At 40.4% G+C, this 25,768-nt stretch overlaps 1 protein-coding gene across 4 annotated transcripts in view; it reads right to left on the bottom strand.

Annotated features, from left to right (window-relative positions):
* RAD50 (RAD50 double strand break repair protein) overlaps positions 1-25,768 on the bottom strand; it is a 233,741-nt gene that overhangs the window by 108,926 nt on the left and 99,047 nt on the right. The gene's annotated exons all lie outside the window — the stretch shown is intronic.

Below are 25,768 nucleotides of genomic sequence, written 5' to 3'. Positions count from 1 at the left end.
GACATGGGCAGGGGCTGGAGCCTGGTTTCCTCTCCATGGTATACCCAGAGCCTAGGTTGGTGCAGGTAAAATGGGAGGTGATGAATGAATGATTATAAGGGCCTTCCAGAACTGGCCAGAGAATTAAAATGAGTTTCACGGCTTCCCCTGGGGAGGAGGGCAGTGTAGGAATCTGTATCTAGGTCTCTTCCCAGCCTATGAGAAGAATGTGGCAGGCCAATCCCACTGCCAGTTTGGGGAAGAAACGCTCCTTGTGGAGCCCAGAGCACTGTGACCTGGGGGTTCTTCATCTCACCTGACTTTGTGGCATAACAATGATCAGAGAAGCACTGGTAGACAGTTATATTGGGGAGGCTGGGTTCTAGAGGTGCCCACCATCTGTATTCCCAGGGGCAGAGCAGCATTAGGCAGAACAACACTCCAATCTGCCTCTTTATGACTATCAGTACCATAATTGGAAGTTCCTCCGCTTGAGGAAATTTCTTAAGGATTCAGAAAATACGTTCTTTAAGATATATTTTAAAACTGAGACCTGGAGGAGAGGCCCAGTAACAATATTCAGCTATGCCATTAATTCCTTCCTTTGCTTACTGATCACAGGCCCTACTGCATGCTGGGAGACAGTTGTGGCCATGTGCTACAGGGCCTTACAGATGGTGCCATTACCCTGGGCATTATCTGCATAGATTGCACGTGTTGCGCTTGACTGCTTGTGTGAAGCAACTGCTCCTACTGTTTCTGGGTGTGGGAGAGGGGCCAGGGCAGTCAGACACAGATTCCCAGGTGGGAGAATGCAAGTCCTTTTGTGCAAGAAGACATATTTCCCTTCCAGCACAAACACAGGCATGGTAGTCAGCACTCTGCTGTGACTTAGGCTCCCAACTTGTGCACCCACCAAGTCCCAAGAGCTGGGGCTGAGATGATGAAGAGGTGTCAGCACAGTACTATGCTGACTGTTCTCGAAACTGACAGCAAACAGGAAACTCAATTTGAGAAGAGACTCAATGTCAATTTAATTCAATTCAGCAAATATTTATTGAGCTCCCATATGTTCCAGGACTGTTCTAGGGACTAAGATTCATCAGTGAATAAAAAAGACAAAATTCCCTGCCCTTGTAAACATATATTCTCTCTCAAAAAAGGTCATTTTCTAGCCAAGATATGGAAGCAACTTAAGTGTCCATCAACAGATGAATGGATAAAGAAGATGTGGTGTATATATTGATATATATGTACAATGGAATACTACTCAGCCATAAAAAAGAATGAAATTTTGCCATTTGTAACATGGATGGACCTGGAGGGTATTAGGCTTAGTGAAATAAGTCAGACAGAGAAAGACAAATACTGTGTTATCACTTATATGTGGAATCTAAAAAGTTAAACAAGTGAATGTAACAAAAAAGAAACAGACTCACAAATATAGAGAACAAACAGTGGGGAGGGGAAGGGGGGCAATATGGGGGTAGGGGATTAAGAGGCACAAACTACTATGTATAAAATAAATAAGCTACAAGGATATATTGTACAGCACAGGGAAAACAGTCAATATTTTATAATTACTATAAATGGAGTATAATCTATTATACTCCATAATAGAATTTTGAAAAATTTGGAATCACTATGTTGTACACCTGAAATTAATACTGTAAATCCACTATAACTTCATTAAAATAAAAGTAAAATTAATTTGGCAGGAAAAAAAAAAGTCATTTTCCCACTTTTTTATCAAGGTCCAATATAGTTATTGTGGATTTAAGGCTGGAATATCCTAAAGTCCCACTAATGAACTCTTACCAATCTACCATCTTAGAGAAGCCGAACGCAAACAGGGCTGTATGAAGCTAACCAAAATGGGAATTCTTAGACCCACCAACGATTTTTAAGGCAGAAACAATGATTCTCCAGCTGATTCTACTTTCCCTGTAAAAACAATGCCAACCAGATTGTCCCTGGATAGAAAGAGTGGGATTCTTACAAGTTATATCAACTGCTCCCTCACCTAGCCTGACTACTGTGGGGCTCCAGAACCTAGGGCATCAAAGGAGAGGGATTTGGCAGGCTCCAGGTTACAGGAAAGCTTTCATGAGTCGTGCTTTTCCTCTCAAAGCTTATCCCAATAAAAGAGCATCTATTTGCGCTCTGTCTTAGTGATGTCGCTGTTATTGCCCAGTGGGAGGAGCCAGAGTGAAACATTAGGCTGGTTTTGGAGGGCCACAGAGGAACCTTTCCAGAGAACACCTCAACACAATGCATCTAAAACCAAAGTCCCTCTTTGTAATCCATCCTCATCCCCTCAAACCTGCTGCTGCTGGTCCTCCTTGTCCTTCTTTCTCCTCTTCCTTTGAGGTTCCCTATTTGGCTAACATAACCATGACTACCTTCCCATCACCTTTCTGGAAGACTCCCTGACTTTTACCCTCTGTGCCCTTCCATCCACCATTCAGCCTCTGAAATGTCTCTCCAATTCCCCCTCTCCATCCCCGCTGCCTCAGTTGAGGCACTTGCCTCTCACCTAGACTCAAGCCATCACCAGCTCCCTACTTTAGGCTCTCCTCATGACTGTCAAGTCAGGGCTTTTGATAAAATACACTCACGGCCATATGTCACTTCTGGGCATAAAAACCTCTGGCTCTCAGGTCCATCTCCTTCACAGGTCATACCTTTGTCCCCTCCAAGCCCTGCCATTCAGAAATACAGGCATCTCTCACTAAACATTGCTGGCAAGAAAATGCTAACCAGGAGCCTCATTCTCATTATTTAAATGCGAAAATTTTTCATGCATTACATCTCAATCCAAAATCCTCAACCAATTTTCCAAGCATAAAACACAAAACACAGGAAAATTCCTGTGTATAAGCAACAAGCTAACATGTTAGTTGTAAAATATTTTAAAATTTATATTTCTGTATTTATTTATTTAATAAATTGTGGTAAAATAAGGATGTAAAATATTTAAAACTGTACTTCCTGATCACTAAACCATTAATATGGCCTCTTTATCCATATAACATGATACATGTCCCTTTAGTTCACATTCAGAGCCTTTCCAATTGTCTTCTGTGAACTTTGATATGCTACCAATATATTTGGAATAAACCTAAAGGCTTTCTCTGTTGAGCTCCCTCCCTCATCACACTTTGTTTAAAAATGCATTGAGTTTGGGGGACATATATCTAATATTTTCCCTATGTAAGTATTGGTAGAAAAGGATTGTATTGAAAGGCATATATGTTCTTTTTTTTCTATTAGTTCTTTATTACAGATCTTTTTAAAAATATTTATTTATTTATTTGTTTGTTTATTTATTTTTGGCTGTGTCGGGTCTTAGTTGCGGCACGTGGGATCTTTCCCTGTGTTGTGCGGGCTTCTCTCTAGTTTTGGCATGCGAGCTCCAGAGCATGTGGACTCTGTAGCTGCGGCCCGCAGGCTCTCTAGTTGTGGTGTGTGGGCTCAGTAGTTGCCCTGTGGCATGTGGGATCTTAGTTCTCCGACCTGGGATCAAACCTGAGTCCCCGGCATTGGAAGGCAGATTCTTAACCACTGGACCACCAAGGAAGTCCTGAAAGGCCTATATGTTCTATGAAGAAATATTCTACGTGGAAAACTGGGGAGAAGTCCTCTAGGGTATGCTAGCTCTTATTCTTCCCAGAATACCCAGGAGTTTTTACACCTCTGTGCCTTTGCCCATACTGTCTCAGTACATCTGTCTTTTCCCACGTGGGGAACATGCAATTGCCCTTTGGATGTTTTCATCCATCCCTCTATCTTGGCTGTCACAGTCTGGCTCCAATACTACCTCCTCTTTGATTCTCTCCCTAGCTATTACTCCCAGCAGTATTAGGTGTCCTGCATTACTTTGGACATTCCTCTGTCAGAGTTCTTGTTTTTATATTGTAGTATTTTCAGATCCACCTTATACAACTCTGAATATGTATCAGTCAGAATCATCTAGATGATGCTATAGTAATAAATCACCTCTGAATCCCAGCAGAAGGACACAACAAAAGTCTCTTTCTTAATCACACTATGGGTGTGGTCTGGGCAGCCCTGCAGAGCTGCTGTCCTCCACGTGTTGGCTCAGTGTTCCAGGATGCTTCCATCCTATGGTACTGCCATATCAACAACTGCTGTTGCCATTCCCTTGGAGAATCACACCTCAGTTCTTATAAACTTCCATTTAAATCACATTGGTTAGATCAAGTCACAGTGCCAAGAGTAACTTCGAGGGGTGGGGGGAAATACAATTCTCTCATGTGCTCAGAAAGACAGGAGAATCAGACATGTTAAAGAGTAACACTAATATCTAACACAATAGACCCTCAACAGATGTTCGCAATGTTCCAATGTTTTGTCAAGGGAGGGAACCAAACTACCGTCTACTGACTGTTTACTGTGGTTAGGACTTCCTTAGACATTTTATATCACTATCTCAATTAATTCTCATCACAAGCCAATGTGAGATAAAATTATTCTTTTTTTATGATATGGAATCAAAGGCTCAGAGAGTTTAAATTATTGGCCAAGGTTACACAGCTAATAAGTGATACAGCTGGGATTCAAACCCTGGTATGTCTCATTCCAACCCTCCCATAATTTCTTTTTTTTTTTTCTCCCTTAATTTCTGAGGAAGTCATATTCTCTTGGCCTTAAGAAATCAGTGAAGTAGAAAAGAAGGCTGATCAACTTATTTACTCCTTTAAAAGCCCTGTCTCTAAGTTCAGTCACATTCTGAGGTACCAGGCATTAGGGCTTCAACATACAAATTTTGGAGAATACAATTCAGTCCATAATACACATTAAAAAGAAACATTTTCCTCTAGCATCTGGGATGATACAGAGGCTTACCTCCACAAGGAGCAGACAGATCCCATGTTCCCTCCATTTTAGGAACCCACAGAAGTTAGAAACAGCAGGTTGTACATCTGAAAAACAAAGTGCTGACACACGTGTGGAAAAACCAACTCGGGAGGCCCCAGGGTTTTTCTGATGTACTGCATCATGGACATTCCCACAAAGTAGCTTCTGTGAGGGCCTCTCAGGCAGGTCAGGCGAACCTCATGGCACCCTGGTATGTGCCCAGCCCCAGAGCCAGAAGCTGCACTCCCCTGTGGGCCCAAGTCCTGGTGAGTATTTCTCACTGAGAAAGTTCCCTATTATAGGTGACCCTAAACAAAGTCCAAGGCAAATGCCAGACGGCTTCCCTTCCTTCTACTCTGCAATCCATTCTCAGTGCTACTTATGAAACAGAGCTGAGCAGCCATTCCTCAGGATCCCCAACACCCATAGGAAGAAGCCGTAGGAGATACTGAGGATAAAATGAGAACATCTCACGTGCATCTAATCAGAGTTCCAGAAAGAGCAAAGAGAATGGGGAAGAGGAAGTATATGAGGAGACAATGGCTGAGAATTTTCCACTGTTGATGAAAACACCAATCCATGGCTTCAGGACATCTAGTCAATCAAACATGATAAATTAAAAGAAACCAATACCTAGATACATATAGTAAAAGCCTAAAACATCAAAGGGGAAAAAAAAAACTTAAGAGCAGCCAGAGAGAAAAGATAGATTGCCTACAAAGTATATATAATTAGAGTGAGAGCTATTTTCTCAACAGCAAAAAATTAAAGCCCAGAAACAGCACAATGTTATATTCAAAATGCTAGAAAAATCTGTTAATCTAGAATTCTACGATCAGTGAAAATTTCCTTCAAAAATAAGGATGAACTAAAAACATTTTTTTTAAATTGAGTTTACTTTTTAGGGCAGTTTTAGGTTCATAGCAAAATTGAACAGAAAGTACAGATTTCCCATATACTCTCTGACCCTACACATGCACAGCCTCCACCACTATCCACATTTCCCACCAGAGTGGTACAGTTTTTATGATCTATGAACCTATACAGCTCATCATTATCACCCGAAGTTTACATTAGGGTTCACTCTTGGTGTTGTATGTTTTACAAGTTTTGGCAAATGTATAATAACAAGCATCTGCCATTATGGTGTCATACAGAATTCTTTCACTGTCCTAAAAATCTCCTGGCTCCACCTTTTCATCCCTCCCTCCCTCCTAAGCCCTGGAAATCACTAATATTGTTACTGTTTCCATAGTTTTACATTTTCTAAATGTCATATGGTTGGAATCATACAGTATGTACCCTCTCCAGATTGGCTCCTTTCACTTAGTAATATGCATTTAAGGTTCCTCCATGTCTTTTCATAGTTTGATAGTTCATTTCTTTTTAGTGCTGAGTAATATTCCATTATCTGGATGTACCACAATTATTTATCCATTCATCTAGTGAAAAACATCTTGGTTGTTTCTAAGTTTTGGCAATTATAAATAAAGCTGCTGTAAATATTTGTGTGCAGGATTTTGTGTGGATATACATTTTCAACTCATTTATGTAAATACCAAGGAGCATGATTATTGGACTGTATTAGTTTTTATTAGAAAATGCCAAACTGTCTTCCAAAGTGGCTGTACTGGGGGCAGGGGGAATTGGATGAAGGTAATCAAAAGGTACAAACTTCGAGTTTTTAGATAAATAAGTACTAGGGGTGTAATGTATAACATGATAAATATAATTAACACTGCTGTACATTATGTATGAAAGTTGTTAAGAGAGTAGACCCTAAGAGTTCTCATGCCAAGGGAAAAATTTTTTTCCTATTTCTTTAATTTTGTATCTATGTGAGATGATGGATTTCACTAAACTTATTGTGATAATCATTTCATGGTGTATGTAAGTCAAACCATTATGCCATACACCTTAAACTTATACAGTGCTGTATGTCAATTACACTCAGTAAAACTGGAAGAAAAACAAAATCAAAAACAAAGTCACTGTATCATTTTGCATTCCCACCAGCAATGAATGAGAGTTCCTGTTGCTCTACATCCTTCTAGCACTTGGTGTTTTGGAGTTTGGCCATTCTAAGAGACGTGTAGTGGTGTCTTGTTATTTTAATTTGCAATTCCATAATGACATAAGATTTTGAGCATTTTTCATATGCTTATTTGCCATCTGTACCTCTTCTTTGGTGAGGTGTTATTCATGTCTTTTGCCCATTTTAAAATAGGCTAAAAACATTTTAAGAGGAATAAAAACTGGGATAAACCAATAAACTCTCACTAAAAGAACTTTGATAGATTGCACCTCTGCAAGGAGAAAAATCATCTCAGAAGGAAGGTCTGAAATGCAAGAAGGAATTACCCAGTTACTATTTTATACAGGATGATATTATTTTCCTCCAGAAATGATTTATTTCACTTTAGCATAAGGACAGGCCATCTTAATTTAGTCTGAGATGGGTGATAGAAAGCTGGGCTTTGGTTTTAGCAGACGGGTTTATTTTGTTAGTTCTTATTCTGAGAGTATAAGTCTTCAGGGGTCCCAACTGAAAACCTGGCAGTATTTACAGGAAACCCACATACCTGGTGGGCACTGAACTTCCATTTTTGTTCCATTTTACCCATGAGACCGCCTAAAACTCTGCTTTATCCACAGTCCAGTCCCTCAGCCACAGCTTTTCTGTCAGCTTCTCTGTGGCTCAGCTCCTCAACCTCTAGAACAATGCTTACTGGTCAGTAAATGCCTCAAGGCAAAAGCTGTGCCATGTCAGGCTCACTTCTAAGTTTCCTTCTTAGTCTTCACTGCCTTGTTAGCTCTCTGATTTTTAAAATAGATTTTTAAAATCTATTTAAAAACAGCTTTCTTAATTGCTCTTAGCCAGAGGGCTAGTTTGTGCAAGCTGGTCTAAGTCTGAGGGACGGCTGTACATTGAATAGCATGTTGATTGATTATCCCCCTTTCTTGCCTCTAGGAGCAACTTAAGGTAACAGCCATCACTATAAATCCCTAAGCGTCAAAGATCAAGGCACCCTGGTTGCCACTATAGCCTTGCTGCCAATTGTAGTAATTATGCCCACCTTTTCTCTGATGATTAAGTGCTCCCAACCTGGCCACTGCCATTCTAGGGATCCCATCATGCCCATGGATATTAGGGAGTCAATGGAAGCGTCCCCCACCTTCAACCCAGCTTACAGAGAACATCCACTACCAAGCTATGCAATGATGCCTGTTGCTCCTCACTAGTGCATCCCTTGCTGTGTTAGTGAAGGAGTGTTCTCTGTGCCCTCTAGGGAACGTAGTCAGAGCTTCAACACCACAGAAAGGAAGTTCTGGCACCTCCATTTCATATTCTGTAGGCCTTCATCAGGGTCAGGTTTCAAAGAGCCATTCCAGCAAACTGTCAAGATTAGCTCTAGGTGTTCTTGCCAAAACATTAAATCCTGAGTCAGTAAGTAGCCTCCATGTCAATGAATTCAAACCTACTCAACTCTTATGTTCTTCTAGACTAATAGCCTCAGGTCCACTATGCTCTGGATTCTGACAGTACATATTAGTGAGCTCCTGCAGGCCTTTCACTTCCTTGCCAAGACTGTATGTCAGTTTTAAAGCTATTGCCTCTCAGCTTCAAACCTACTTTCTATACTCTGCTGGAACTGGGGTTCTGCAAACCAATTTCTCCTTTGCCAGCTCTTTCTCTGTTAGAATCTGTCAATAGCAGAAGCTAGACTAGGAGGCTGAAGGAAGAGGGGATTTGTTCCTTTCTGTTTGCTTCCTATTCCTTATTTTTGTTTCCTACTCCCGCCTTTAATATTCATATTCCTAACCCTAAGGTTAACCCTGGCAGCAACAGTTTGTTCCAGTAGCAGCAACTGATTACAGTTGGCAGTTTTTCCCATATTCATAGAACCAACCTCAGCACAACCTCATTTCCCTCTGGGACCGCAGCATCAGCCAGTCAGCACCCCCTCAGAGGTCTGGATCCCATTCCCATAAACCCATTTCCTGAGCTCAGAAATACTACCAACAGTGGGGCAGTGCCCCCTTCTCAGAGGTCTGAGTTTCAGGCCCTCCAAGGTACTAGGTTTTAATATTGTCAACCCTTTCCCTTTGATCCCCAGCCATACAGGTGGTAATTGCTTCCCACAGTTGCTAGCTTCATAAAATACCTTATTGTTCCCTTTTTATTTATTTATTTATTTATTTTTGGCTGTGCTGGGTCTTCGCTGCTGTGCGCGGGCTTTCTCTAGTTGCAGCGAGCAGGGGCTACTCTTCATTGTGGTGCACGGGCTTCTCATTGCGGTGGCTTCTCTTGTTGTGGAGCACGGGCTCTAGGCGCACAGGCTTCAGTAGTTGCAGCACTCAGGCTCAGTAGTTGTGGCGCATGGGCTTAGTTGCTCCACAGCATGTGGGATCTTCCTGGAACAGGGCTCAAACCCGTGTCCCCTGCATTGGCAGGTGGATTCTTAACCACTGAGCCACCGGGGAAGCCCTCCCTGTTCCCTTTTTTAAAAAATGTTTTTTTATCGTGGTAAAAGTCACATAATGTAAAACATACTATTTTAACCATATTTAACTGTACAGTTCAGTGGCACTAAGTACATTCACATTGTTGTGCAACTCTCACCATCAATCCATCTCCCAAATTTTTCACCTTCCTAAACTGAAACTCTGTCCCCTTTAAACACTAACTCCCCATTCCCCCTCCCTGCTCCCCTCCCCTGGCATCTACCAGTGTACTTTCTGACTCAATGAATTTGACTATTCTAGGTACTTCATATAAGTGGAAGCAAACAGTGTTTGTCTGCACTTATTAATGTGTACTGGAATGCATTTTTAAGGTTAACTTAATATATGTCCTACAAACAGATTGTACCTTCTCTTTTTTTGTCCCTGTGCTATACAGTAGTCACTCACCAGCCAACTACTTCATACACAGTAGTGTACATATGTCAATCCCAATCTCCCAATCCATTCCACCCCCCACCCCCTTGGTGTCCATACATTTGTTCTGGACTTCTGTGTCTCTATTTCTGCTTTGCAAATAGGTTCATCTGTACCATTTTTCTAAATTCCATATATATGCGTTAATATACGATATTTGTTTTTCTCTTTCTGACTTATCTCACTCTGTATGACAGTCTCTAGGTCCATCCACATCTCTGCGAATGCACAATTTTGTTCCTTTTTATGGCTGAGTAATATTCCATTGTATATATGTACCACATCTTCTTTATCCATTCCTCTGTTGCTGGACATTTAGGTTGCTTCCATGTCCTGGCTATTGTAAATAGTGCTGCAATAGTTTTTTAAGGAACCTCCATACTGTTCTCCATAGTGGCTGTATCAATTTACATTCCCACCAATGGTGTGAGAGTGTTCCCTTTTCTCCACACCTTCTCCAGCATTTATTGTTTGTAGATTTTTTGATGATGGCCATTCTGACCAGTGTGAGATGGTACCTCATTGTAGTTTTTTTTAAAAAATAAATTTATTTATTTATTTATTTTTTGGCTGCTTTGGGTCTTTGTTGCTGCACGCCAGCTTTCTCTAGTTGTGGTGAGCGGGGGCTACTCTTTGTTGCAGTGCACAGGCTTCTCATTGTGGTGGCTTCTCTTGTTGCAGAGCACAGGCTCTAGGCGCATGGGCTTCAGTAGTTGCGGCACGTGGGCTCAGTAGTTGTGGCTCGTGGGCTCTAGAGCGCAGGCTCAGTAGTTGTGGCACAAGGGCTTAGTTGCTCTGCAGCATGTGGGATCTTCCTGGACCAGGGCTCAAATCCGTGTCCCCTGCATTGGCAGGTGGATTCTTAACCACTGAGCCACCAGGGAAGCCCACCTCATTGTAGTTTTGATTTCCATTTCTCTAATAATTAGTGATGTTGAGCATCTTTTCATGTGCCTCTTGGCCATCTGCATATCTTCTTTGGAGAAAAGTCTATTTAGGTCTTCCGCCCATTTTTTGATTGGGTTGTTTGGGTTTTTTTTGATATTGAGCTTCATGAGCTGTTTGTACATTCTGGAGATTAATCCATTGTCAGTTGCTTCGTTTGCAAATATTTTCTCCCATTCTGAGGGTTGTCTTTTTGTCTTTTTTATGGTTTCCTTTGTTGTGCAAAAGCTTTTAAGTTTCATTAGGTCCCATTTGTTTATTTTTGTTTTTATTTTCATTAATCTAGGAGGTGGGTCACAAAAGATCTTACTGTGATTTATGTCAAAGAGTGTTCTTCCTATGTTTTCCTCTAAGAGTTTTATCGTATCCAGCCTTACACTTAGGTTTTTAATCCATTTTGAGTTTATTTTTGGTATAGTGTGGGAGTGTTCTAATTTCATTCTTTTACATGTAGCTGTCCAGTTTTCCCAGCACCACTTATTGAAGAGAAAACCATAATTCCAAAAGATACATGTACCCAATGTTCACTGCAGCACTATTTACAATAGCCAGGACATGGAAGCAACCTAAATGCCCATCAACAGATGAATGGATAAAGAAGACGTGGTACATATATTGTTCCCTTTTTGCTTTTCTCGTTTTCAAATGCCTGCTTAACAGTTATTTATATTCAATTCCCTCTATTAAAGTAACTGGTATAGTTTCTGTCTCCTGACTGGGCCCTAATTGAAACAGGCTATCTGAGATCTGACTCTGATTATTAGCTCGGAGGCAGTGAGGGATGTTGAGGGAGGGTCACAAGGAGGACAAATGTCATCATGTGAAGCATATGTTTCAGGAGAAATAATTATTCTGTCTCCAAGCAAGGAGAAGCTACTCTACTCTGGTAATGGGGAAAGGGCTGCTTATGCCAGTTAAGGAAGCCTCAGAAAAACTGGGGCTTTCAAGAGTCTCAGGTTTTCCCACCCAAAATTTCCTATCGCAGGTCTCATGGTCTTACTCTTTCCCTATAAGAGCCCCAACTCTGATAAAGAAGAATGTCAAAGGTACACAACTATTCTCCCTTGAAGTGCTCCAAAGATCTGCAAATAACCAGACTCTGAGCCTAATTCTCAGCTCAGTCTGCCTTATGGCTGTAGGAGATAAGGGTCTGCTATAAAGTTACCATAGACATATCCTAGTACTTGGAGCGTATCTTAAAGCGGAATTAGAGTGCCCTGAGCCTATCATTCTCGTTTGGTAAGGTCTCCAGTGCTGTCAGAAGAGTCAGTGTATTCTGCAATCCATATATAATAACTAACATGGTTCCCATAAATCCCAGCCACTGTAACTGCCATTGCCTTGCTCTCCATCTGCCCTTTACCCAAATTAACCAAAGTTTAAAGCTTAAGACATCTGAAAGCCACTGCATGGCAGAAGTTATTGCCAGGACTTCCCTGGTGGTCCAGTGGTTAGGACTCTGCGCTTCCACTGCATGGGGCACGGGTTTGATCCCTGATTGGGAACTAAGATCCTGCAAGCCGCGCAGAGCCACCATAAATAAATAAATAAATAAATAAATGCCAACCTACGTATTCTCAGCAGTAGGTTCCTCTTATTTTAGAGAGGTGAGCGATCCAACTCCAAAATTTCATTCCAAGGGTTCATTACACCTGATACTGATTGTCATAGCCCAGGTCTCCTCATAAAGCAGAGCGTGAGGCAAGGACTGAAACACTGACACTTTATTTGGGAGTTACAGTAAGTCCCCTACATACGAACCTTCAAGTTGTGAACTTTCAAAGAGGCAACTGTGCCCCTGTATGCTGTTGTACTGTACTGCTGTACTTTTCAAGGTACTGTACTGTAAGATTAAAAATGTTTTATTTTTTGTGTTTGTTTGTTTGTTATGTATTATTTGTGTGAAAAGTATTATAAACCTGTTACAGTACAGTACTATATAGTCGATTGTGTTAGTTGGGTACCTAAGCTAAATTTATTGGACTTATGATCAAATTGGACTTACACACGTGCTCTCGGAATGGAACTCATTCGTATGTAAGGGACTTACTGTATAAGCCCAGGTTGGTGAGGCTGAGGAAAAGGGGGAAGTGAGGGGAGAAGAAATGAAGCAATGTGATGTGCTACACTGGCCACAACATCACACCGAGGCAGGAAGAAGCATAGCAAGTCTCAGCAGGTATGTTTGTTTGTCTCATGGAATTGCTGCAGAGGTGCTGAAAGGAGAAAGTATACCTTAGAACAGTGAAGAGAAAGGGCAAAGGAGAGAGGAATTAATATGCCAGACTCCCTTTTCTCTCCCATACCCCATTTTTCAAGGTTTACTCCACAGGAGCTTACTTCCCTGAACTTCCAAACCACATCACCCAGTCATCAGCAGCCACATAAGAAGCCAGACCTCATTCCACACAGTGTGGCATTTCATCTACGTCTGCAAGTGAAGGGGAGAAGCTCTGAGAAGGCACACAAACATGTGTCCAGTACGAACAGGAATTCCCAAAACTGACGTAAGAAGGCAAAGAAAATCGAAAGGGTTCTATAACCGTTAAAGAAATTCAATCAATCATTTAAAATCTTCCCACAAAGGCCAGATAGTTCTATAGGTAAGTCTCCACAAACTTTCAAGTCATATGTAATTCCAAACATATATAAACATTTCCAGAGAATAAAATGGAATATTTTACAATTCATGTTATGAAGCTAATATATATTATAATAAAATCAGAAGGGGATTGTATAAGAGTAGAAAATTATGATCCCATACTCACTCATGAACATGGATGCAAAACCTGTAAACAAATGTTATTAATTCAAATCCAGCATGTATAAAAAGATATTACATAATAAACTAACTTGAGTTTATTCCAGGAATTCAAGATTCAATATTAGAAAATCTATTAATATAATGTACTACATTAACCAATTAAAGAGATAAATCACATTATATCAATGCAAAAAAAAATTACTGAAATTTAAAATCCATTTATTATAACTACTTTTAGCAAAACTGAAATAGAAAGGAACTTCTTTAAGCTGATAAGCTTACAGCAAATACTGTGCTCGATAGTGATATGTAAAAGCCTTCCTCTGAAAGCAAGGACAATGCAAGAATTTCTGCAGGACCACTGTATGTGCCCTGCACAATCCCAGGGAGCACCATTTACATCATAACCATTGCAGATTTGAATACGTATCATGAGGATTTCCTACCAGACAGGAGTAAAGTATCTTGAGGAAGAGGCTTTTTCTTCCAGTTTGCACAAAGGCAAGTGGTGGCCCTGGATAACGTTAACTCCATTTCTGTTAAACACTGTAACTGATGGTCCTGGACTTTGCAATAAGATTTTATAAGTAGTACTAATAAATACGAGGATTGTAACAGAAGACACAAAACTCATACATACATACACATATGTACATATATACATATATATGTATGTATATATGCAAAAGATACAATATGACAAAAATAAAACCCAAAAGAAGATAAAGTCAGTCCAATGATTATAAGGAACAAGACTTCAACAAATTGCTGGATCAATATACAAAGTCAATTATATTATTACACATCACCAACAAATAGAAATGCAAGTTTAAAGAAGATATCACCTATAATACTTACAAAAATATAAGGTGCCAAAGAATAAATCTAACAAAATATGAGAGAAAATTTAAAACTTTACTGAAAGACATTTTAAAAGGACCTTAACAAATGAAGAGACCTACTATGTTTATGAAAACTCAATACCATAATTTGGAACCTGATCTAAAAATTCAATGCAACTTCTATCAAAATCCCAACAGTTTTTTCCTTGGTACTTACTTAGTTGATTCTAAAATGTCCATGAAAGAATGAGAGTCTAAGAACAGCCACTGCAATCCTAAAGAGGGATATCACAGAGGGAGAACTTGCCCCACTAGATACCAGGCTTTAATAGCTAGGTCAGTCTGATACTGACATGGGGTAGAGCAGTGGTTCTCAACAAAGGGTGATTTTTTCCCCCAGGGAACATTGGGCAACTTTTGGTTCTTACAGCTGGAGAGGACGGAGGGGATGCTACCATCATCTAGTGGGTAAAGGCCAGGATGCTACTAAACATCCTACACTACACAGGTCAGCTCCCACCACAAAGAATTATCACATTCAAACACCAATAGTGCCAAGGTTGTGAAATCCTGGGGAGAGAGGTAGACCAACAAATAACTAACAAAAAATACGACCTTGGGGTGGGCATATCCAGCAGGAAACAGCTGGAACACGCATGTTAGGCAACTTGAGGAGAGTTTACTTAATAAAGGGACCATTATAAAAGTGAGAACATGGTGTAGGAAAACCATGAGGGAAAATGCAGTCTCCTGGGGCTAATCACAGGAGCTGTAACAGAAGAGGGAATAGTTACTGAAACTCTGAGCTCCAGAGGGCTGTGTGGAGAGGGCCACTGGTAGGAGCTGGGACACTCAGTCAAGGGACACAGCCAGCATGCAGCAACCTTGCAAGGAGAGAGCTGGGAGGACACGTATCCTGACTTGACTGAGCTCCCAGCCAAACCCAATGGGGAGCCCGTGAGCAAAGAAGTCATTAATGTAGTCCACACAGGTCTCTGCCTCCCAAGATTTGGGAAAGGTTAAAGAAGGGGTGGAAGAGGGTCTGAAGGAGCAAACAGAAGCTCTCCAGCGCCAACAGGATTTCGTAAATAACCCCCCAAAGTACAGATTATTAAGGAGAAGATGGATAGTCAACATTCCTCAAATTTACCATAAGCAGAGTGAAAAGACAAGCCACAATCTAGGACAAATATTTGTATCGTGTATAAAAGACAAAGGATTAGTTTCCAGAACATGTAACAAAGTCCTCATAATCAATAAGAAAAAGATAAATAACCCACTAGGAAAAAATAGGTAAATGACATGAATAAGCATTTCTCAGAACAGGAAACACAGATGGCCAATAAACATATAAAGAGATGTTCAACCTTGTTAGTAGTCAGGGAAATGCAAAATTAAACCACAATGAGATAACATTTCACACCCACCAGACTGACAAAAATGAAAAAGTCAGATATTACAAGTCTTGCCCAGGATGTGAAGTAAAAGGAATTCTTACATGTTGTAAAGTATAAGTGTAAGCAGGACAGTAAACTGGTACTTCTGAAATGTAATACCTAGTAAAATGGAAGATGCATGTACTGTTTGACCCAGAATTTCAATCTACTGTGTATTCTAAAGAAATTCTTGCATGTGTACATCAGGAACTATAAGCAAGTATGTTCATAACAGCACTGGGTATTTTTAAATAAATCTTTTTATTTTAGAATAATTTTAGATTTATAGAAAAATTGTGAGGAGAGTACAGAGTACTCCACACCCTATTTCCCCTCTTATTAACATCTTATATAAGAAATGTACATTTGTCACATTGATGAACTAATACTGATATGTTATTATTAATTAAAGTCTATACCTTATTCAGATTTCCTTATTACTTGTCTAATGTCCTTTTCGAATTGTTTTTAATTGCTAAAATTGGGGGAAGAACATAAATGTCCATCGGTAGATAAATAAATTGTGGTTTATTCATTCACCAGGTTACAGTAAATACAGTAAATGAACGTATAGCTACATGGGTCAACATGGATGAATCTGAAAACATTTTGTTGAGCAATAAAAGTCAGTTTTAAATATATCCAACGTGATCCCATTTATGAAAAGGTCAAAAGTCAGCAAAATACAATCATATATAATTTGAGGATATTTACATATGTGATAAAACTATAAAGAACAGCAAAGAAATAATTAACCAAAAAATCAAGACAGTGGTTACCTCTGGTGGGGATGGAGTTGGAAGCTATGGAAGAGACATCTTCATGGGGATAGGGTGGTGGGCACATGGGTTTTTATTTTGTTAAGCTTTAAACTGTCCATGTACATTTTATTTTATTTTGTATGTATGATACATTTCATAATAATAATTCTAAAGCTCTTACCCCCTTGCTCTTTTTTTTCCCCCTAAAGCATATCTTCCACACAGTCCTCATCCTCCAGAATTCTGGCTTAAGGGAAAAGGTGATGCGTTAGTGTCAGAGGAAACAGAAACCCCAGCCCTCTATGCCCAAACCAAAGAAATGTGATTATGTCTCTTATCATCCTTTCAAATCCCACCACACATCATGGTGCTTCCTGTTTCTCAGAAGCTGAAAAAGGTGCTGACATAATGTAATGAGTGGAAGCAAGGCTGTTTATACAGATCCACCCAGAACCCTGGGTATCACCCCAGTGGACAGGCTGGACTCTCAGCTGTGGTCAGATGCAAAGGCCAAACTCAGGCCCCTAGTTGGGGAATGACCCCAAGTTTGAAGATTCATGGAGCAGGTGACTCTCGCTGTACGGGTGAGCAAGGCCACGTCATCTGCCCTCAAAGAAGCCTTGCACCACAGTGAAGGCACTGCTGGGCTCTGGGCTTGGACTCCAGCTGGGGCCTGGGGATGTCTGCCACCACCTGTGCCCTCAATTCCTCCACATCCATCCCTCCCTTGTCTGGGCACGTGGTTGTTTATCCATCACCCAGAAAACACTCACCGAGCACCTGTGATGTGCCACTGTTCTCAGTACTGGTGACATGGCAAGGTGCAGGACACAGGCCTGCTCTAGCAGCATTACAGCATTACACCAGCAGACAGATCAGACAATAGGCAAATGAAACAACTATAAACTGTGGTAAGTGCTATCCAGGAAGAACAGACAAAGGTGGAGGAAAATAACCCCATGCCAAGGTATAAGTATGAAAGTCAGGGTACCCAAGTTCAAATTCTACTGCCTATTCTCTGGGTAAGTTAACTAACCTTTCTAGGCCTCAGTTTCCCTTTCTATAAATTGGAAGTGATAAACAAAGTTACTGTATAGAGTTGACTGAACATTTATTCTTTCAAAAAATATTTGCTGAGCACCTCTATGTGCCAGGCACAAAGGATTAGTAGTGAAGATGACAGCAAGGCCTTGCCCACAAGGTGCTTACAATGTAGTGGAGGAAGTCACTGGATAAGCAAAGGCCACTTCAGGTGGTGATAAGAGCTAGGTACCGATATGACAGAGGGAGATCAGGGAGGTGCTGGGGAGCAAGGGCCACCTTACATGTCAGGGAAGGCCTCTGTGCTAATGGTGAAAAGGAGCCAGCTCTGGGGAAGTCTGGGGGAAGAGACTGCCAAACAGAAGGACTACCAAGTGTGAAAGTCCTGAAGTGGTGTGAACTTGGTGCGGTTGAGGAGCAGCAGGAAGACAGAGGCGGCTGGAGCACATTAGTTCAGGGTCAGGAGACAAGGCTAGGGAGGGAAGGGAGGGCCCATGCAGGCCATGAGAAGACTTGGCATTTCTTCTACTATGGGAACTCACTGAATGTTTAAAGCAGAGGAGGGACATTACCTGACATGTTCTTAAAGATCTTTTGCATCTGTGTGGAAACAGATGAGTGTACTAAGGTTTAATAAAGAAAACAAGTTAGGAGGCTATTGCTCTAGTGTTGGTGGCTTGAACTTGGGTCTGCGTGGGATACAGGATGAACAGTGTGGGATGGGCTGGAGGAGGCAGAATCCCATCATGCAGGGCTTGTAGTGGGACCACTCCCTGCAGCTTCTTCCCTGTCCTTGGGATCCATATCTGAACTCCGCTTTCTGTTGGAAAAGCTCTCTCCCTCTTTGAATTCCACCCTCTCTGTAGGTAGTAGGCCTCCCTGGACCTAGGGTCCCTGCCTCCTTTCTCCCCACCTGCTGCCTCATAGCCCTGGATCCCTCTTGTGTAACTCAGATGAATGCTAGGCTCACCCAGCCCCTGAAACCTGGATGAGCAGGCTCCAACTCCCATCTGCCCACATGCAGCATTTGCCAAGTTGGTCGCACGTCCCAGGGGCTTATGTTCGCATGACCATCACTGGGTTCCTCCTCCTGCTGTTTATCCAGATACTCTACGAGTGCTGCTCCTAGAACGCAGCCCTTTCCACTGTAACCTGTTCACACAGCAAAGCTGACCAGCCACCCAGATCTCTATGACAGAAGCAATCTCAAACTGAACACTAGTGTTCCTGGTCTTTGAAGTTGTGTGGTGGATTTTCCTCTTCTTCATCCCCTTTTGCATGCCCCTCATCTCCAACTTTGTGCCGTCTTGCCAGCTCCCCATCCCTTGTCATCCAATTCCAGTTCATTTCTAATACAGAGCAATTTCCTAGCCCTTTTGGGATCTCAGCTCCTATTTTCCAGGGACCCACGATCTCAGCTTCCCAGCTCCCTCAACTGTCTGACCCAGGTATTTCCCCAAGAATTCCTGCTAACACTGGATACTGTGACTGGCTGCAAGGCTGCCATTGAAGCCCCGGCACATATAGTGGTCCTAAGAGTTTAAGGTGCTTAAGACATATCAGAAAACAAATGAAACCTGTCTGACACAGAAGCCTAGGCTGAAGGAAGCCAAGCTCTGTTTACACAGTTTTCAGGGGCGTTCACATGCCCCAACACCGCCCTCTGGTGGCTGACAGATGTTAATTCTAAAACCCACTGTTCCCACCTCTGAGACCAAGCACCAGCCTTCCCCACCTTGATGCCCAATGGCTTATTCCCCAGGTGTAGACAGAGCCACGTCCTTGGACCGAGTTCTGTCTTCTGCAAAGGAGCCATTAGATTTCTGGGGACCTACCCAGTTGAGTCTCAGCAGTGGTCTGAATCCAGTCTAGGAAAGAGGTCAGGTGGGACCCTGAGCTTGAATGGCCTAAAGGATCTAGAGATCACCACCCATCCTTGGTCTCAAGTCCTTCTCTTGACCACTTCACATCTCACAGCTTTTTGATCTCAACCCTAAACACTGCCCCAATGGGCAGCAAGAACAAATCCAGGGGACAAGGGTGACTCTGGCCAATGGTTAGAACCATATGCACTGACAATTAAAATTGTGTCCAAGCATCACTTTTTCTCTCCTCATCCCTCAGGCTCATATCAGTGTTAGCTCCATCAGAGGAAGGGGCCTGCCTTACTCAACCCTCAGATGCTAGCACAGTGCTGGCAATCCACAAATTTCAGACGGCAGAGTGAACGGATGCACGGATGAATGCATGTAATGAATGTGGCTCATTTGCCCCCTCCTGCCTTCTCATCCTGCCTCTAGAATGCAGTGCGCTGTGGCTCTTAATAGCTTTTCACTTAACTACCTCCCCTACTTTCCCACCTCCAGCTCTCAAGTGACAATTTTTCTGGTTCCCCTCTGGCCTTGGTCTCCAAGATCCGCGCTTGTTGTCAGAACACTGGGCTAGGTGTGTCAGGAATCCCAGCTCTGCCATCAATGAGCTCCTGGAGGTTCTCATTGCCCCATCCATAACCAAAATGGGGCACTCCCAGCCCTAGGAAGTAAGTGGAATGAGAAGGTACCCAACCTTACTTAGGACTGTGATGTCCTAACCCAGAGCTGCCGTTCTCTCTTTCAGCAACAAAAGTGTTGCAGGCATGATGTAAAAATATACATACATTCACAAATGTACAAGACAAAAGCCTCCCAGAAGTACCCTCCATTAGTTGGGGATATGTTGTTACTTTATAGCCTCGGTGTCTTTCACTTTGCCAGGAGGGCACTTTAATTATCCATCTTTCATACATGGGGAAAGTGAGGATTAGAGAGGCCAAGTAACTTGCTCAAAGTCACACAGCTTGTGAATGGTAGGTTGGGATACAGAATGAGGACAAAAGATAAGTGCTGGGAGAGCATTCTGAAAAGAGAAAGTTTTCTCAAGTGCTCAGCTTTACCATCAGCTGGCCGTGTGTTTTCTGTCACTCAGGCTGTGGATGCAAAGGTTAAACAGTGTTAGCAGTAGTCAGCTACAGGAGGATTTCTAAGTTGGGTGGGGATTGGGGTGGGTGGGGGTGTGCTCCAGCTTTGGGCTCCCACACTTTCTGTTCCTGTAACTCTGGGTTACAAAACTCAATTTCCTTGTCACCAGATCCATAGGAGAAACTGAACTTAGTTAAAGTGTACAATTTAATGTTTGGAATCTGTATGCACCTGTGAAACCATCACCACAATCAAGATAGCAAACGGATCAATCAACCCCAAAAGTTTCATTGTACCACTTACCAATCCCTTCCTCTACTCTTTTTGTGCCTCCCCTCCCCTAGGCAATCATGGATCTGTTTTCTGTCACTATAGTTTGCATCTTCTAGAATTTTATAAAAATAGGATCATCCTCAGCCTGACTTCTTTGACTCAGCAGAATTATTTTGGGATTTATCCATATTGTAGTATATATCAATACAGCTGACCCTTGAACAACATGGGTATGAACTGCAATGTCTAGTTAAATGTCCAGTTAAATGAAGATTTTTAAAAATAAATACATATATGTGCTGTAAATGTATTTTATTTTCCTTATTGTTTTCTTAATAACATTTTCTTTTCTCTAGCTTACTTATTTCTAAGAATACAGTATATAATACATATAGAAAATATGTGTTGGGGACTTCTCTGGCAGTCCTATGTTAAGACACTGTGCTTCCACTTCAGGGGGCACGGGTTCAATCCCCGGTCGGGGAACTAGGATTCTGCAAGCCACGTGGCACGGCCAAACCAAAAAAAAAGTGTGTGTGTGTGTGTGTGTGTGTGTGTGTGTGTGTGTGTGTGTGTGTTAATCGACTGTTTATGTAACCTGTTAAGGCTTCCAGTCAACAGTAGGATATTAGTAGTCAAGTTTTGGGGCAGTCAAAAGTTATATTCGGATTTTGACTGTATAGGGGAATTGGCATCCCTAACCCTTGCGTTGTTCAAGGGTCAACTGTAGTTTATTCCTTGTTTGATTTATTTTTAAATTAACATACAGTTTTTTAAAAAAACTTTTTTGTGTGAACAGTTCTATGAATTTTTTTTTTTTATGAATTTTAACATGGGTATATTTGAGTAACCAACACCACAGAATCAGAATACAGAACAAAAAAATCCTTGACGCTATCTCCAACTCTTCTGCCCCTAACTGGGAACTAATGATCTGATCTCCATCAACACAGTTTTGTCTTTTCGAGAATGTCATATTAATGGAATCAGGCAGCACATAGCTTTTTGAGATCAGCTTCTTTTACTCAGCATGATGACTAAGAAATTCACCCAAATCGTGTGTTCATTTCTCTCTCTTCTTTCTCCCTTCTTCCCTCCCTCTTCCTTCCCTTCCTTCCTTCCTTCCTCCCTCCCTTCCTTTTTTTTTGAAGAGTAGTATTTCATTGAATGGATGCATGAGTTTATCCATTCACTTGCTGCATATTTGAGTTGCTTCCAGTATTTCACAATTATAAATAGAGCTGCTATAAACATTTGTGTACAGGTATTTGTGTGCATACATCTTCATTTATCTAGGATAAACACCTAAAAGTAGGATCGCTGCATGATATAATAAATGAATGATTAACGTCATAAGAAACTGCCAAATTGTTTTCTAAAGTGGCTACATCATTTTGTATTTCCATCTGCAACGTATGAGAATGCCAGTTGCTCTACCTCCTCACCAACACTTGGTCTTGCCAATATTTTTTATTTTAACCATTCTAATAGATGTGTAGTGATAGCTCATCATAGTTTTAATTTGCATTTACCTATTAACGACGCTGAAACAGTTTCATTTGATGTTATTGATATATTATTGCTTAAGTCTGCCACTTCATTTTTTTATTCATTTTCTGTTTGTTCTCTCATGTCTCATTTCTTTATTTTCTTGTCTCTGCCTTTTGAGTTCTTTATATATTTTAGATATGTCTTATCCAATATAGGATTTCAAATATTTTCAAATCTATGGTTTAACTTTTCATTTTCTTGATGATGTCTTTTGAAAATCAAAAGTTTTACATTTTGAAGTCTAACTTGTCAATTTTTCATTTATGGGTTGTGCTTTTGGTATTGTAGCTCAGAAATCTTTGCTTAATCCAAGGTCACAAAGATATTCTCCTACATTTACTTCTAAACATTTTATAACTTTAGTTCTTACAATTATGTCTGTGATCCATTTTGAGTTAATTTTTGAGTGTTATATGAGGTTATTATGTAACTTCTTCTTCATGCACATAGATATTCAATTGTCCTAGCACCATTTGTTGAAAATACAATTGAATTGTCCTGGCACCTTTATTAAAAATGAATTGACTATAAGTGTAAGGGTTTGTTTTAGTACTCTCAATTCTGTTCCAAATATATATATGTATAAATTTGGATATACATATATACTTATCTTTTGTCAATACCACACTATTTTGATTACAGTAGCATTACAGTAAGTTTTTAAATTTTTCATTGAGTTATATTTGAAACACAAGATTGTGTCAGTTTAAGGTGTGCAATATATTGGTTTGATACATTTATATTGCAATATAATTGTCAGAGGAGCAGTTATTGTTTTGATGCTATTGTGAATAAGATAGTTTTCTTTCTTTCTCAGATGGTCTCATTGTTAGTGTGTAAAAAGCAACTGATTTTTTTTTAATTAAAAAAAATTTATTTATTTTGGCTGTGCCAGGTCTTAGTTGTGGCACCCACAATCTTCGTTGTGGCATGCGGGATCTTTAGTTGCAGCATGCGGACTTCTTAGTTGCAGCACGCAGACTACTTAGTTGGGGCATGCAAACTCTTAGTTGCATGCATGTGGATCTAGTTCCCCGACCAGGGATCAAACCCAGGCCCCCTGCATTGGGAGCACAGAGTCTTACCCACTGGACCACTAGGGAAGTCCCAGAAAAGCAACTTCTGTATTGATTTTATTTCCCGCAACTTTACTAAATTCATTGATTAGATCCAATAATTTTTTAAGTTGAGTCTTGGGGATTTTCAATATATAAGATCATATAATCAGCAAATACAATAATCTTACTTCTTCCTTTCCAGTTTGGATGCCTTTTATTTCTTTGTTTTGCCTGACTGCTCTAGTTAGTACTTAGAGTACTATGTTGAATAAGAGTGGTGAGAGTGGGCCCGCTTATCTTGTTCCTTATCTTAAAGGAAAAGCTTTCCATTTTTCTCCATTAATTATAATGTTAGCTGTGGGTTTGTTGTATATGGCCTTTATTACATTGAGGTATGTCCCTTCTATTCCCAGTCTATTGAGGGTTTTTATCCTGAAGGGATGTTGCAGTTTGTCAAATGTCTTTTCTGCATCTATTGAGATGATCATATGATTCTTTCTTTCATTCTATTAATGTGGTATATCACATTTATTGATTTACATTTGTTGAACCATCCTTGTATCCCAGGGATAAATCCTACTTGGCCATGGTATATAATCTTTCTAATAAGTTCTTCAACTCAGTTTGCTAATGTTTTGTTGAGAATTTTTGCATCTATGGTCACCAGGGATATTCGTTTATAATTTTCTTTTCTTGTAGTATGCTTACCTGGCTTTGGTATCAGGGTAATTCTGGCCTCATAGAATGAGTTTGGGAGTGTTCCCTCCCCTTCCATTTTTGAGAAGAGTTGGGGAAGGATTGGCATTAATTCTTCTTTAGATGTCTGGTAGAATTCTCCTGTGAAGCCATCTTGCCCTCAAGTTTTCTGTATTGGGAGGTTTTTGATTACTGGTTCAACTTCCTTATTTATTATTGGCCTGTTCAGACTTGCTATTTCTTCCTGGTCAGTCTTGCTAGGTCGTATGATTCTAAGAAATTATTCCTTTCTTCTAGGTTATCTAATTTATTGGTGTATAACTGTTCATAGTAGTCTCTTATGATCTTATGTGTTTCTGTAGTGTCAGTTATTATCTCTCCTCTTTCATTTTTTGAGTCTTTACTCTTTTTTTCTACTAGTCTCAATAAAGATTTGTCAATTGTTTATCTTTTTTAAAAAGCAGCTCTTAGTTTCATTGATCTTTACTATTGTTTTTCTGGTCTATATTTCAATTTTTTCTACTCTGATCTTCATTATTTCCTTCCTTCTGCTAACTTTGGGCTTAATTTGTTTTTCTTTTTCTAGTTCCTTGAGGTAAAAAGCTAGGTTTTTATTTGCAATCTTTCTAATTTCTTAATGTAAGCATTTATCACTATAAACTTCCCTCTCAGAACTGCTTTTGCAGTGTTCCATAGGTTTTGGTAAGTTGTGTTTCTATTTTCATTTGTTCTGAGATATTCTTTGATTTCTCTTTTGATTTCTTCTCTGACCCATTGGTTGTTCAGGAATGAGCTGTTTAGTTTCCACAATTTGTAGAGTCTCCAGCTTTCCTCATGTTGCTGATTTCTAGTTTCATACCACTGTGATCAAAAAGATACTTGGTATGATGTCAATCTTCTTAAATTTGCTAAGACTTATTTTATGTCCTACCATATGATCTTTCCTTGAGAATGTTCCATGTGTACTTGAAAAGATAGGTCAAAACAAACAACCACAATTCCTTGAGAACAGGGCCCATTCTGCTCCCTCTGGTACTGAGAACCTAAACTGGGAATTCAGGCTGTTATCTTCAAGGCTCTCACCAAGCTGGGGAGAGGGGAATGGGTAAGTTAAAACACCACAAAATTCTCCTACCAAGATTCGGCATTTTGTTTTGTTTTTCTTGATTAAGCATTCCTCTGGTTGCTGTAATATTTTGATAAGTATCCAGAGTTCCAATAACGTTGATTCTGACAGTTTTTGCCAGTTTCTCTGCTGCTTTTGTGTAGAGATAGGCTTTTGGAATTCCCTACTCCTCCATTTTTGCTGACATTACTCCTAGACCATTTACACTTAATGTAATTACTGATATGGTTGGATTTATGTCTAGGGATTTTATTATTTGTTTTCTGTTTTCTCTTCCCTTTATCCTGAGTATATTTGGATTGTTTGAACATTTTTTTTAGCATTCCATTTAAATGCATGTGTTGTGTTTGTAATTACCTCTTTTTTTTAGTGATTGCTTTAGGGATTACAATACAATATACATATTTCCTTTTCAGGTGTGCTTAGAATAGACATTTTACCATTTTAAACAGAATGTAAAAACTTACCATCATGTAGGTTCCTTTACTCTCCCCTCCTTCTGTTGTAGTTTTAATAT

The sequence above is a fragment of the Tursiops truncatus genome, chromosome 3 (assembly GCF_011762595.2).
Source record: "Tursiops truncatus isolate mTurTru1 chromosome 3, mTurTru1.mat.Y, whole genome shotgun sequence".
Taxonomy (NCBI): Eukaryota; Metazoa; Chordata; class Mammalia; order Artiodactyla; family Delphinidae; genus Tursiops; species Tursiops truncatus.
The sequence above is the reverse complement of the archived record's forward strand: the minus strand, read 5'-3'. Positions and strand labels throughout refer to the sequence as shown.